Below are 14,320 nucleotides of genomic sequence, written 5' to 3'. Positions count from 1 at the left end.
TGTCCATTCACTAGATGAAAAAAGACAACCACAAATCCAATCGACATAAACAAAAAAATTGATGTGAGCACCAGCCAAATGTAAGTCCAAGGGGGAATTTAAAAATGTCTAAACCAAACAGCAAAAATAGAAATTTTCGATGGGGCATTCGATGTTTTAGAGTTAGTGTCAAATGAAAAACGTGACTGGTCAACTGCACTTGATTGCACACCAGGCAACAACACATCTGTGGAATAGGTATACTCAGTATCTTCATGGGGACCACCAGCCGGTGGAGTCAATAAAGGATTAGTAACTGTATGAATCTCAGGCCTGTTCATATTTGATGGAGCCAATACAGAATTTCTCAGCATTGCTGGACAAGAGACAGCTGGAGTCATACTAAGAAGAATCGACCAGTCGTAGTTTGACATTGTCAATGGAGATGTACCTGTTATCCTTGCGACCAGGAAGTGGAGGTAAAATGACTGTTCTTGTACCCTGCACGCCAAGCACTGGAACAGGTGCACGATAAGAGGGGCCGAACTCCTTCTTGTTCTCCACCTTCTCATGGACCAGGTCACCGACTCGAGGTAGTCAGCCAACTACCGGAATCTGAAGTGCAGCATCAGTTGTGGAGGGTAAGTGTTCCTTTGCAAGACTGTCTCAAGCCTCTTGTAGATTCTGTAACACAGCAGAATGATCCTCTACGTCAAAGGGTGCGGCCGACGCCGCCATGTCAAGACCATCAAGGACCGGGACAAACATTTTTATGCCAAAGAGCATTTCGTATGGGGTCCGCCCACCCAGAGACCTTCTAGGGAGATTATTAAGTGCACGTTGAATGCTATACAAATGGGCCAACCAGTTCCTGCCAGCAGCTAAAAACCTAGCTGTCAAGGATTGCTTTAAGTCACGGTTCATTCGTTCCACAACAGAATTGCCCTCAGGCTGGTATGGAGATGAAAATTTGACCCCCAAAGACCTCATGGCTTCCTTGTACGCCTTAGAGGCGAACGCCGGACCTTGGTCCGAATGGAGGGTACCACATGCAAAAATTCCCACAAAGACACGCAAATCCCTGATGACAGTTCGAGCATCAGTACTCCTTTGTGGCCAGAGCCATAGAAAACGTGTGCACGAATCCACCGCAACTAAGATGACCTCATACGCAGTATCAGTGGAGAAAGGACCACAGTAATCCAAATAAACGCACCCAAGTGGTTTATTAGAGATGTACAACTGTGTTTGAGGTGGACGCACAGCAGTTGAAGGTTTAATCTGCTGGCAAATGTCACAACCAAGGACATATTCACAAGTCTGTTTATACAATCCGTGCCACCAGTAACATTTTTGCAGGATAGTTACAGCTGCTGAGACACCTGCATGAGCTGAGGCCATACCTTTGTGAGCGGCTGTTACCAAGGAAAGCCCGCGATCCGCGTTGGGAATCAATCTGTCACCAACGTCGTTAATTCCCACATAGGGAACTTTATCGGGACTTAAATGATAAGAGTACTTAGAAGGGAAACCTCTAGGGTAATTATCTCCATTCTCTGTCTCAGCAATAGCTGCCAAGATGTCATCATCAATCTTACTTTTGGATCTTGTAACTGCTGCTACTAGATATGTCGCCACTGCTGTTTTCGCTGCTTCATCAGCTAAACTGTTGCCAACAGTGTGCAGCCCTACACGCTGATGACCAAGACTATGAATTACATTTACGAGTGGCAGACGTTGTTTAAGTTCTGCGACTCGAAAGCAAAGCATTTTATGTTTGATTGTGCTACCTTTGGAATCAGGATATTCATTTTGAGTCCAAAAGAATAAATTGTCGTTGAAAGACTGTACACAGTAGTAAGATTCACTTACAATAAGAGTAGTCACACGGGGATCAGCAAACTCTAGTGCAAGCACCAGAGCACGTAGCTCTGCCAACTGGGCGGTACAGTCTCCTAATGTCTGTGTGTGCACAACATCTGACTTGAATTCTCCATTCACAACGGTACCAGCCACTATTGCGCAGGCTGCTGTATAAGCATGCTTAGATCCGATCGCCGGTTGCGCTGAACCGTCAGTGTAAATGATACAATGGTAATCCTCAAGCGGGCGCATGGTCTGAGGAGCAGGATGAACAAATTCATGAGTTTGCAATGAGGCATCAAAGATAAATGTGACATCCGGAGACATTAAAGAAGTGGCCCATTGTATCCAACGTAGATGCAAAGCTTTAGAATTAGGTACACTGGCCTTCGTCACTGCCTCAAGGGCAGGATACGGTGTGACAACCAACATGCGTTTCCCTTGCGATAGCGCTCTCTCTTTCAGAATCGCCATCTGTACGGCAGTCAAAACTTTCTCGACGGTGGAAAAACGCATTTGAGCAGAAGTTTACAAGTGTGACTAGTAAGCAATAGGGACTGTGTCTCCCTCATTAAATGTTAGGTACGTGAAACCCACTGCGCCAGGCACAATTCTTATTACGAGGTTTGTGTGGTTATCAAGTGTCAGTAGATATTTAGAAGCAAGAAGATCAGCCTGCAAAGAGTGCAGTATAGCTGAATGTTCTGGCAGCCAGCAAGATTTGGTAAATGTAGGTTGTACCAAGGCATAAAGCGGCTTGATACGCAGGGCATAATAGCCCGAAATTTAAAAAACCCAGCAAAGATTGTCGTTTTTTCAGAGTTGTTGGAACACGCAGACATGTGCATTTCTCCAGGAAGTGAGGTGCTAAACCTCGTCCTTCGTTGTTGGGTTCATAGCCCAAAAACAACACTGTATACTCTGCAATGTGTGATTTTGCAAAGTTAAATTTGTAACTGAAGTCCGCAAACATTACAATAATGCGGTCAACGCAACACAGATGCGGCCATAATTCGACGTCTCTTGGATAAATATCATCAACATACGAGTACGCATCAGGGTCAATGCTCTCTAACAGAGAGACTACGCGTGCGGCAAAGACGCCAGGGCTGTTTTTATAGCCCAAGGCTAACCTTTTAAATTGCTTTTGTTTGCTGCCAGAAGTAAAGGCTGTCCATTGACTAATAATAGAGGACAGGTTATGACTGTAAAAGCCATTGGAAATGTCAAGTGTGGTTTTAAACCTTTTTCTCACGAGACTATCAACGAGGGCAGAACTGTGGGTATTCTGTACCGCGCAAGTCTGACAATGAGATTTCAAATGCCGATAATCCAAAACTAGGCAGTGCGACCCATCAGGTTTGGTCACAGTGAAAAGAGGATTATTCATGGGTGACACACATGTTTCAATTACACCTTGATATTCCAATTGTTCAAGGATGTCTGCGATGTGAGATCTAGCTTCTCGGTGCATGGGTTATTGGGGTTGTGGCTGTGGCATAGACCGTAACGGAATCTCATGGCTTGGTGATAGCTTATCCCACACAACCTGAGTACGGTATAACGCCGGTGCAAGCACCTAAGCCCATTCTTTAGCAAAGTTCTGCGCCTGTTCCTTCGGCACTGTGTGTGCGAAAGATGGGAGGATTACCTCCTTCCCTCTCGAAGCTGCTGAAGCGAAAGCTGGAGGCCAGTCCGCTTCTGCTAACAAAACGTCATATGTAGATGTCAGATTTTCCCCAAATCCCCTTTATTGTACGTTGTATGTCACCTTCAATTAAAAGGACTATGTCATATAGTCTGTCAGGGGGAGCCACTCTAGTGTCAGCAGTTTCTACAGTAATAAACGTGTCAGTTGCTGTCGCCTTCAGATATGGACGCAGTGCTTGCCGCACTATTGTAACCTCCGCTGCGCTGTCTAGCAGCGTTAGTGCCCATGTCAGGTTACGAAGTTGTGGTCTCACTATCTGTGGCATACCTCGCTGTGAGTGCAGCAACTTTCTTTTTCTGAAACGGAGGGCGTTGACGTGGAAAGTCGCCCTGCTTGCCTTTACCATCAGTCGGGCGGGGCTGTTCACATCCTTGAGGGGCACCCCGTCCTCTGCCGCGTTCGCCTCCACGGGCTTGTGAGACCGATGTTTCCTGTGAAGAACGAGGAGAATGTTGATCAAGAACCTGAAATCTATCAGGAGACCTAATTTGCGTGCGATCCCACAACTCATATGTGCGTTCAGCAGTCACTGGTATTGTTGAGGCAGGACGCGACCCCTGTTTCTGCTGCTGCTTCCCCTGTTTTTTACTTTTCCAATTCTGTTTAGGAAAAACGGGGCGGTAGTCTTTAGCAAAAGGCTTAACACCCAAACTATTGCGGCCTATGGTCTTAATGCCTCTGCAATAATCCTTGGTAACTGTCGGGGTTTATCAGCGTCAACGACGAGTCGCAGCTCATTCGACACCTGAAAGTTAACTGCATCTCCCTTGACGTTAGAAAGGATGAGATCAGCAACCACGTTGAACACGCCGACAAGCCTCATTCCCAACTCGACTGCCGCCTCCGGACCATGTTCATCCTGAAACGCTTAATCACGGCGGGCAGCATAGTCATAGACGGTGTGCCGAAGCACTTGCGTAGACTGCTGCAAATACTTTACCCCAGTTCTCACAATCAGTTACCTCAGGGACTAATAGCCAGATGTAGGTATCTAAGTACCGTACGGTAATACCAAAAATCTGTAGATTTTAACGTTACTGACCGGTATTTAGCAATCCCCAATGTAGGAAAGGAATCGGTAATAAGGAATCGGTAAATACCGATTCCTTACTACCGATTCCTATTTTACTGATTCGGAGTTACCGCCCCCAAATACCGAATCGATAAATAAGAAACGGTAAAAACGAGAAAAGAGATGTAGAAAAATTCGGTAATACCGTATTTCCACAAATTCTGTATTTATGAGTGGGTAATTACCACTGACTCAAAGCAGGTGGTAATCAGGTGCACTGTATTTAAACAGTCCCAAAATGCAACAGTGTGATCACTATGGCGGCCCTCTATGTTATTGCAAGGCAGCTACGGCTACAGGCAGCAGGAGTGAGGATCTGGAGATGGGAGGAGCGCGTTTACAGACAGCGCATCACACTCTTCCAACTGACTGAGGTAGAGATCCATGAAAGGTGCAGGCTACAGCGCCCAAACCTTCCTGGACCTGATAAGGGACCTGCACCCACTCCTGGAGCAACCAACACAAAGGGCGCACGCTATACCACCACATGTGCAGGTGCTCTGTAGCCTACACCTACTTGCATCTGGCAGTTACCAGGGGGTGATAGCTGCGGTAGGTGGTGTGTCACAGAGTTGCCTGTCCTGTTTCTATAACAAGTTCCTGGATGCCATGATGCAGAGAACGCATCACTACATAAACTTCCCAACCACACAGGTGGAACTGCAGAAAACCAAGACAGACTTTTACCAAAAGGCACAGTTCCCGCATGTTATAGGGTGCATTGATGGGACACACATTCCAATCTGCCCACCTGCAGCCACTGAGTACATCTACCGAAACCGAAAATCAACCCACTCCATTAATGTGCAGGTAATCTGCGATGCAGCCAACTTACTGGCACATGCATCAAACAAAAAGGCAGTCGGTAAAATACCGAATCGCTAAAATCACCCGTTAGCGAGTGTGAAAAACCGATTTCCAATGCATCAACCCAAAATGTGAGCAAATAAAGATTCGCTAAATAAATACCGGAAAAATAACTAATCGCAATTAACCAATCCTCAAAATTACCGAATCGCTAAATACCGAAGTCGCAATTACCGGAACTCACAAATAGCTCCGGGAAAGTGCCAATGGCTAATAACCAATCACTACCCAATGCAACACCACTCGCAAATACCGAAAATCCCAAAAATCGCTATTTAGCATGAGCAAAAATTTACACATGTACAAATGATTGTGCCAATCAGCAAACCCTTAAATGTGGCCCAGGAGACCCTGTTGGCTAGCACAAAATGGCAGCCCTCTACGTGCTTGCAAGGAGGATGCGAATCAATGCCGCAGGACAGCGCAGGAGAAGGGTCCAGGAGAGAGTATTCAGACTGCGCATCACCTTGCTGGGACAGAATGAGGACGAGGTGTACGAGAAGTATCGACTGAATCGTGCCATGATCATGCGCCTCATTGCAGACCTGGAACCACTACTGCAGCACCAGACACATCGGACCAATGCAATCCCTGCGCACGTCCAGGTCCTATGCAGCCTGCACCTACTGGCCTCAGGAAGTTTCCAGGGGTTAATCGCCGTAGCCGGAGGCGTATCGCAAAGCACACTCTCACGCTTCTTCCAGAAATTCTTAGACGCCATGCTGACAATGATCCACACCCACATCAGCTTCCCCACAACCCCACAGCAGTTGGACCGCACCAAACAGGCATTCTACCAGGTTGCACAATTCCCCCATGTAATTGGATGCATCGACTGTACGCATATCCCCATCTGTCCACCCTCTGCAAATGAGTACATATTCCGTAACCGCAAGTCATACCACTCAATCAACGTGCAGGTTGTGTGCGATGCCAAGCACATCATCACGGACCTAGTGGCACAATTCCCGGGGAGCACACACGACTCCTACATATTCCGACACAGTGGCATCCACAGGCGTCTACTCAACGGAGAATTTGAAGAGGGACTCCTGCTTGCTACGTACACATACCTCTTCCACACATGAGCACCACACATGTCTGTACATCACCATTGCTAAGTCTTTGCTTCTATCTTCTAGGCAACAGTGCATACGCCCTGCGTGAATATATACTCACCCCCTACATCAATCCAGCAACACCACAGGAGCAACGTTACAACGCCGCCCACATCAGCACAAGGAATGTCATAGAGAGTACCTTTGGTATTCTGACGAATCGCTTTAGAATCCTACATAAGACTGGTGGCGCCTTGCTATACAAACATGATACCTGCTGCAGGATTGTAGCTGTATGTGCTATGCTGCACAACATTGCGACCAGAAGGGGGATACCCATAGAGGTTGACAGGAATGACGACCACCGGGATGACCAACCACCCGCCCAACACTGACAGGCACACGTCCCTAACACAGCAGAGGGCCATAGGAGGCGGACATACATCATGCAACATCATTTCTGAAGCAGGTAAGAATGAAACATTACAATTTCATTTGTGGTGCAACTGTTTAATGCACAGGAGCACTGAGGTATGTGCGACCAAACAAGCAATGAAATGAATGCTCCCCAGGAAAAAAGTAACAACAAATGTCCGTTTCAGTCACGGCTGTGCAGTGTCAGGAAGGGGAGGACCATGGTTGCCCCACCACGGTCAAGTATGACTGTCAATCAGTCTAGTGGCACTTGCCACGTACACCAAGCCTCCTCTCAGGTGTCTCCGACGCCCCACCACGGCCTGTCCCCGTGGAGCACCGCGAACTGCGGCGCCTGGTGCTGGCCTCTGCCACAGACACACTGCTGACACTCGAGGCAGCCTCACTGCCGTCTTCCCCTCCCAAAGCGCCAGCACTGAATGTGCCGCTCTGCAGGTGTTCTACTGCAGCGGTGACCTGCCCCAGAGCCTTGGCAATATCCCCGCAAAAGTGTCCAAGGTCCACCTGCAGTGACACCGAGCGGCGTGCCAACACTGCGGTGCTATTGCTCAGCCTTGTGATGGCCTTTGTAGAGGCCGCGGACATCACCAAGTTCTGACGGTGCCTCCTCCTCTCGCTCTCATGGCCTTCCCTCATGGCACGGGTGAGCTCATGGATGTCCTCCCTCAGGTACCCATTGCCCTCTGCCACCACAGTGGTCATGTCCCTCATCGCCGCAGTCATGGCACGCATTTCCTTTGCAAGGCGCGCTATGTTGGAGCTGATTGTCGCCATGTGTCTTCCCTGCAGGCGCTGGACACGCAGCATCCTTTCCTCTATGCCAGCATTTGGGGTGATAGCAACGTCGCCTGCGGAGAGTGAACTGCGCCGAGACCTGCACTGCTGTGGGAGTCTGGCACGTGCAGGTGGTGCAGCAGGCGGTGTGATGCTGCGCAGACTTTTACCCGATGGTGTAGCGGGTGTTTCCATCACCAGCATGGGCGGAACTTGGGACCTGCGTCTCGGCGCTTTAGTAGAAGTTGGAGCAGGAGCAGGTGTAGCTGGTGCTGGTGCTGGTGCTGGTGGTGCTGGTGGTGGTGGTGGTGGTGAGTGCGTATCCTGCGCTGTATCCGTGTCGGAATCGGCAGGAGTCTCGGAAATAATCAGCCGGCCGCTGTCGTCCGAATCCCCAGGAGATGCATCTGTGTGTGAAACAGTGCATGGTTAGTGGAATAGTTACACCTACGTAGTATTGTAAACATACATGTCCCTCTGTGATCCACTAAATAAACAGTCTATATCCAGGTTCAAGTGATGTGGTGATTTGTAATTATATTTTATCCTGTACATGCACACCGGGCTGACTTGACTACAACTCCCATGATGCACTAGTGTTAAGAGTAAAGTTGTGTTGGCCAAAGCTGCATGCATACTCTGATCCTGCTGGGGGCATGGGAATGGATTTAAGCTATGCTGGGAATGGGCACAGGCATGCATCTTACCTTGGGCACTTGTGGCTGCGCCGGAGGTATCCATCTGGGTTACTCCCACGACGGCCTCATGCTCGATCGTCCCTTCCACCAGCTCCTCCAGGGCAGTGTTGGCTTGCACTGTAGAAGGTCCGCCTCCCGTCCTGGATGCCTCCCGGAGCCTCTCCGCAATCCTCTCCTTTGCCCGCTTCCTCAGGTCATATCATCTTTTTTTGAGGTCGTCAATGCTGCGGGGCATCACTCCTACTGCATTTACCCTCTCCCGGATGCGCTGCCATATGCGCCGCTTCTCCCCCTCTGGCACCTTTAGGGACAGCTTCCCAAAAAGGCGATCGTGCTTGCTGCTGACTCCCTCTATCAGGTGCTCCAGCTCCCGGTCGGAAAACTTGCGCTAGATGGTGCTTCCTTATCCAACCTGGTTGTTTTGGAGGGTAGATCAGTTTGTGTGGCTTCAATGTGCTCAGCCAGTCTCCAGTCCCAGCTCCTGTTTGCTCCTCTGGCGAGGCAATGAGGGTGGGGCTGCAGTATTTCCTGGTTGGTGATGTCATAGACACGTTCCCGGAGCGACCCGATCATTTCCGTAATCGCTAATAGCGATTTCGCTAATACCGAAATCGCTATTAGCTAATTCGGTAATTCCGATTTCTCAATTAGCTCTTCGGTGTTTGCATTCCCCGCTATTGGATAATCGGTAAAAAATAGCGATTTTTAAGGAATCGCTATTTTTTACCGAATCTGTTGATGCATTCACAAAAGCGATTCCTTAATACCGATTCCTTATTTCTCGCTATTAAGGAATCGCTTTTGCTTTTGTTGATGCATGTGCACCTTACTCACTGACATCGTGGCCAAATTTCCAGGGAGCACCCACGACTCATACATTTTACAGAACAGTGGGATCTACACATGCCTGGCTGCGGGAGAATTTGGAGAAGGATACCTGCTAGGTAAATCACTGTGACACACCCTGATGTATACTGCAGATGAATGTGTTGGTGACTGTTATTAATGGCACTGTCTTCCCCACCTAGGTGATAGCGCATATGCTGTGCGGTCATTCATCCTCACTCCTTAATTAAACCCATCAACCCCAAGTGAGAGATGATACAATGTGGCGCAAAAATCAACATGCAACGTTGTGGAGCGCACGTTTGGACTATTGAAAAGCAGGTTCCGCTGCCTCCATAAAAGTGGAGGCGCACGTCAGTACCGAACCATCATCTGCTGCAAGATATCCGCAACTTGTGCTATGCTGCATAACCTTGCCACTAAGAAAGGTGCAGCAGTTGAATTAACTTACTCTAAGGACGATGATGATGAATTTGCACAGCCAGAGCCCAACGCAGCAGGAGTGGCGCCAGCACCAGATGGGAGACAAAGACGGGCTGAGATCACACGCAACTATTTTTGAGTAAGTAAGGAGACACAGCCAGTTGTTGTATTTGAATGATGTAGTTTAATATATTGGCACTACGCCATCACATGAAGGGCTTAACATGGCAGTCCTATTTGTAAACACCCTACAAAGATGTAATGGGTTAAGTCACCCAGTTAGCTAGACTAAGTGTGGCTTGCATTACCTCCTGCGGCCACGCAAATCATTGCTGCATTCCCTTTGCAGACTGTCGTCACTGGCAATCAATCCAGTGCCAGCACCTTGACGTCTGCTGCTCCTCCTGGACTCAGTTACAGGGGGCGTTACACTGCTGCGACTTGTTGTCTCCTCACTGTCGCGCACATCACCTGCACCAGTATTGGCAGCCCGATTATTTAGCAGCACTTCAAGTGCAGTGGTCACTGTCACAAGCTCCCTTGACATATCACGGCTGCAGTGTGCCATCTCATCCTGCATGGCCACGGAGCGCCTGCAGAGCAGAGAAGTGGCAGTGGAGAGGCGGTTCACCGCCTTGGTATAATTCTCCATTTTGTGCCTCTCCCTGCACCGTGCCATCCTGTCCTCATCAAGCTTGCTGCACAGCAGCCTCACTGACTGGGACATGTCCCTCATGCCCTCAGCCATGTCCCTCATGCCCTCAGCCAGTGTTGTGTTCATTGAGCAGATGCCCTTCTCTATATTCTGCATGTTTGCTGTCACTTGTCCCATCTGATGCTGAACTGATTGGATTGCTTTCGCTTGCAGGTGCTGGACCTTTAACATGTTCACCTCCAGACCTACAAACACACCATGCTCCTCACCCTGCAAAGATGGACTGGGTTCCCTAGCCCTGCGGCGTCTGGCACCTGTGTGTGATCGCTCTGTGGGGGACTGTGATCCTGTATTATTGCCATCCACTGTCACCGTTAACTGTTCTCCACCCCTGCAGTCTTCCACAGACAACTCCATCTCTTGGAGTCTGGCAACTGCATGCCTCCTGGGTCTTGGTAATGCCAGTGGTGACGCTGCTGGTGATGCAGGTGGTGGTGTTGTTGTTGCAGGTGGTGGTGTTGATGCCGGTGGTGGTGTTGTTGCAGGTGGTGGTGTTGATGCCGGTGGTGGAGTTGATGACGGTGGTGGTGTTGATGCCGGTGGTGGAGGTGTGGTGTGACCTGCAGTTGAAATGGCCTCCTTCGTTCTCTCCCTCCGGGGTGCCTTTCCTGCCTTGACATGTGCAGACCTGCGCGATGTCTCGCCTTTGGAGACAAATTGTACATTAATTCACTTGTCTGGCAGCATTTCGAAAAAATAAATGTTCATGTCTGCCAATCTATCTGACTGTCCTCTGCTTGCTTATCACTGATGTGTGTCACGTGCCTTTGTGTTCAGTGGGATGACTGTTATGATAGGTGTTACACTGACTACATCTCCCATAATGCACTGCTGGAGTTTACTAAAACATGTACTGGAGTGGGATTCACACTACCTCATTGGGGAATGGGGTTAGGGAGTGGGGGGCGCAGCTTGGTGTGCATGCATCATACCTTGTTTTTTGCCAGCTCTGACTGAGCTGTCTGCATCCCCGATCCCGCTGACACTCTCAGGCTCAATGGTGGACTCCACCAGCAGTTCCAATGCAGTCAGTGCAGGTGCTCTATTTCTTCCTCCACCTGTCAGGCTGACATGTTTTTACCTTTCGGCCATCTTCTTCTTTGCCAGGCTCCTGACATCGTACCACCTTTTCTTGAGTACGTCTACTTCATGGTGGGTCACTCCAATGGCATTTACATTTTCCTGTATTCCAATCCATATTTTTCTCTTCTGGGATTCTGGAACTTGCAGTGACTGTTTCCCAAACAGCTTTGTGTGTTCTCTTGCCACCTCCTCAATCGGGACCTCCAGCTCCCTTTCACTAAATTTGAGTTTTCTTTTCCTTTCTGCACCATCATTTTCACTCTCCTTGTTGGCCATGCTGCAGTTTGTATAAGGAAATGTTATTTCAGTTGCTCCTGTGTTCTCCTCTGCACTCCCAGCCTCTCCAGCAGCTTCTGATTCAGTGCAGCTGCATGGGTGTGGCCACTTGTGGGTTGGGAGGTGTGTGGATGCACAGGAGTGGCTGAATCTTCAATTGCTGTTTTTTTGAATTACCAAATCGGTATTTACCGATTCGGTATTTAGGAATCGGTAATACCGATCAGTATTAAGGAATCGGTAAATTTTACCGATTATTACCGATTCTGTATTTTTTTCCGATTTTTTATCTACATCGGAAATACCGATTTGTTAATACCGATTCGGTAAAATTCGGTATTAAGAATTCGGTATTTCTATTTTACCTACATCTGGCCCTAAGTCTTTCTGCAAACTAATTGTAAGAATCCTGTGTTTCTCCACAGGAGTTGTATTAGGAAATACTGCTTCCAGCTGGTCAAACTTCTCAGCAAGCCAATAAGGCATATCGTCCTTATTCTGGGGGCACTTGCCCATTACCGAATTAACCATGACAGGACTAATAGTAATCCCTGCCGGTCCAACTGGTTGCGTCACAGCCCCAGGGTGCGCCCACCTGGAGGTTGTGTGAGACGTATTACATTAAAGCCCTATATACCGCTATCAAGGCGGTATGTAGTTGACGTAAGCCATCCACCAGGGCTTGCAAATAACGTGGATGAGGTGTGAACCTGGACAAGACTGGCCAAGTGGCCCCATGAATGGACAAGGGACCTAACTGAACCAGAGTAACGGTGTGGGGGAGGGCGCAATTGAACCAAATACAATGCTGCCTAGTGGAAATCGGAATTTCCTGCGTCCTATATGGCTTATAATTCACCGGAACTGCCGTAGGAGTGTAAGAGTGGAATGTGTGATCATCCGCATTCACCTCAGGAAAGGTAACCCAAGAGTAAAAAAGCTCATAGGGGAACGATGCATCGGCACTCACTACAAAGATAACTGACATTCCATCGTCGGGCACCCCAAATTGTGTCAGATGACGCCAGAGTGGTGCGCGACTATGCGCTGCAATAGCAACTTCAGCCATAAGGACGCAGAGAAGATAAACAATCTATATTGAACCGTAGCACAAAAAGGGGGCAGTAATTCAAAATGAAACCTTTTTAATTGTCAAGCTTGAATGAACCTAAAGTTTATTTATATAGGTAGGTTAAACCGTCTCTTCTGTCAACCGGAAACAGGAGTGAGGGTGTCGTGGACAAATATGAGCACTACTATTAAAGCGTCTCGAATAAAAGACCAAACTTTAGGTGCACCATGTTGCGGGGATTCTACTCATGCACAGAACTATGCGCAGGCAACCAGGACCTCAGTGAATTGTGGTGTACCAAAAAACTCACATCAGTACCCAGAACCCCTATCCGACTAGCATCAGTGTCTCATTCGTTCTCCGTACTACAGCGAAGATACAAATGATTAGAAAACCCAGAACAAGTGACTTAGGTTACTCTCAGGAATGGTGGGAATCAAGAACACTCTTTCGTTTTAATTCTTATATCAGTCCACAACTTGAGTAATCAGAGACATGGAAAAGTTTAAAATGTTTATTAACTAAGTGCGCTAAGATGCAGTATCTTGGCTAATATAAGCAGACAAATGATTAGAAATAAAACCATCAGCATTGTTACAATTCCGAAAAACACAAAGGGAGAAATCATATTATAATGATAGTGGAAACAGGTCTTATAGTGCCTATTGTACCACCCTCCCCTGGCTATAAACTAGTTTTATAATGATAGAAGGTCGCTAGGCTTGAATGGGGAACCCCATACCTCCAAGATCAGCTTAGGTGAATCACATCGCAGGATCAGCACTGCACTCTGTGTCTGGAAAGGTTTTCTCCAAGTGCCTTGTGTCATGCATGCAATGCAATATTAAAGGCACCCGAGTTTCAGATATTTGCAGCTTTGTGCCTGTTGTGTTGTTGTGTCTAGAGGGTGGGCCGATCAACCTGAATTCAACAGCATACATCACCCCGCTCAAGAAACCCTCCAACAGCCACACCATCAAGAAAGCCAGCTGGTTCACTGAAGACCTCCAGGCCTCCAAGCAAACCTGTCGAAAGTTAGAGAAGAACTGGCACCGTGAACGAACACCAGACAGCTACGCAGCCCACATGGACGCCATCCGCAAACACCATCACCTCATCAGATCCGCCAAAAAGACCTCCTTCAAAGACCGCCTAGACAACAACGCACACAACAGCAAAGAGCTCTTCAACATCTTGAAAGAACTCTCCATCCCCAGCTCCAACACCAACAACATCCCACCTTCATAAGACCTTTGCGACTCGCTGCCCTCCTACTTCCATCGCAAGATCGCAGACATCCACGACAGCTTCAACGCCATGACCAGCCCGACAACCACTGAGACCTCCACCCCCACGACCACTATCCACAACAACTGCCTGCTCTCCTGGACCAACATAAATGACGATGACACCATCAAGATCATGAACAACATCCACTCCGGTTCTCC

Source organism: Triturus cristatus, chromosome 10 (genome assembly GCF_964204655.1).
Source record: "Triturus cristatus chromosome 10, aTriCri1.1, whole genome shotgun sequence".
Classification (NCBI taxonomy): domain Eukaryota; kingdom Metazoa; phylum Chordata; class Amphibia; order Caudata; family Salamandridae; genus Triturus; species Triturus cristatus.
This window is presented reverse-complemented; position numbering follows the sequence as displayed.